Source organism: Belonocnema kinseyi, chromosome 9 (genome assembly GCF_010883055.1).
Source record: "Belonocnema kinseyi isolate 2016_QV_RU_SX_M_011 chromosome 9, B_treatae_v1, whole genome shotgun sequence".
NCBI lineage: Eukaryota > Metazoa > Arthropoda > Insecta > Hymenoptera > Cynipidae > Belonocnema > Belonocnema kinseyi.
This window is the reverse complement of record NC_046665.1, coordinates 90,787,066-90,788,660: the sequence shown is the minus strand read 5'-3', so window position 1 is coordinate 90,788,660 and position 1,595 is coordinate 90,787,066.

Here is a 1,595-nt window from a genome sequence, read left to right as displayed (position 1 = left end):
CATCATATACCATTTCCCCCCTACTATTTCTCATGTTGGCAATTTCTGTACTTTTGTTTCCTTTCATTTTTTTATAAAGTAGTTTCCTGCTTCCTTCAAAGTTGTTTTGTATTTTTTTTTTACTTATAAGGCAAAAAATAAGAAAAATGCTATTTCCTCTGCAGTATTGCGCTTTCAATCTAAATTTGATCACTAAATTTTTCGAGTTTTTATCATTTTCTCCCTAGATGCAAAGAGTAGGAAGAAGCCTAGGGATTTTCTGTTCACACAGGCCATAAGGAAAGTTGCTTGCAAGAAACAAGTGACTAGGCTAACCTTATGGATTTTGAGAAGCTAAATCCAAATCTAGCCTCAGAATTTCTCGTACATGCCTTAGTTCTCCCCTAGATGTAAAAAATAGGCAAGAACCTAGGGATATTCTGGACGTTATTTTGATAATACTAGTATACGCGAAAATGGACACATGGATGTTATATTCTTTAGTGTCGCGACTTATAGAGACTTAATTTGCACACAGAAATTCTCTAGTGTGCCTCCGGTTTCCCCTAGCTTGGGCAATTCTAGGAAAATTGAAGATCTTCTTCATATTATATAGATTTTTTTCCGGTGGGAGAAAAATGCCACATTCTTTGCAGCTTTGCGTACTAAATGTAAAATTGAACCCCACATATTTCACGACCCTGAATTTAGCTATACATATAGATTTGAAAATTGGGGAAGTTATTTAAACAAAACTAATTGTCCAATCAAAAAAGTAAAAACATATCTGAATTCGGCTCAGCCATACCTCTAGGTGATTTTCGAACTAAGCAAAAATAATGATTTTTAAACAATTTTATTGTTATAAACAAATGGGAACGCAATATAAACAAACCTAAAAGCTGAAAAATATTTTCAAGCAAATTACTGCATACTTCAATAAAATACCCCTAGGTGATTTTTGAATAAACGAAAAAAAAATTATTTAAACAAATAGAATGTTTATAAATTTTTTTTCGTTTTTCACGATGTAATGTACAACAATGTTAAGTAAAACCTAATAACGCAAACTAAATAAAAATAATATTATTTTAAGCTTTGAACAAACAAACAAAGTTAACACTTTATCCATCAAACATTGTTTATATCCCCTCCACTCTCACTGAATGCCGAAAAAGCCTTTTCAAATAAATTTCTATATTCAGACATATAGCCAGAACGAACTAATTGTCCTAGAAAAAAACTGAAGGTATCGTTGAAAGCCTCTCATCCATATCTCTAGGTCATTTTTGAATCATTGAAAAAAAATTATTATTTAAACAATTATATTGTTTATAATATTTAGAATTTGCTTAAACAATCAATGAACAACAATTACAACTGACTGACAACTAGTTATCTAATATGGAATATTTTAGCATGGAAATAAATTTTTCAAAATGCGAAAATTCCAATTTAAACATTGTTTATACCCCCTCCATTCGGACTCGAAAAATCCATTGAAAATAATTTTTTAAATTGGGAACTATAGCTAGAACGAACTAATTGTCCCAGAAAAAAACTAAAGGTATCGTTGAAGGCCTCTCATCCATATCTCTAGGTGATTTTTGAATCAT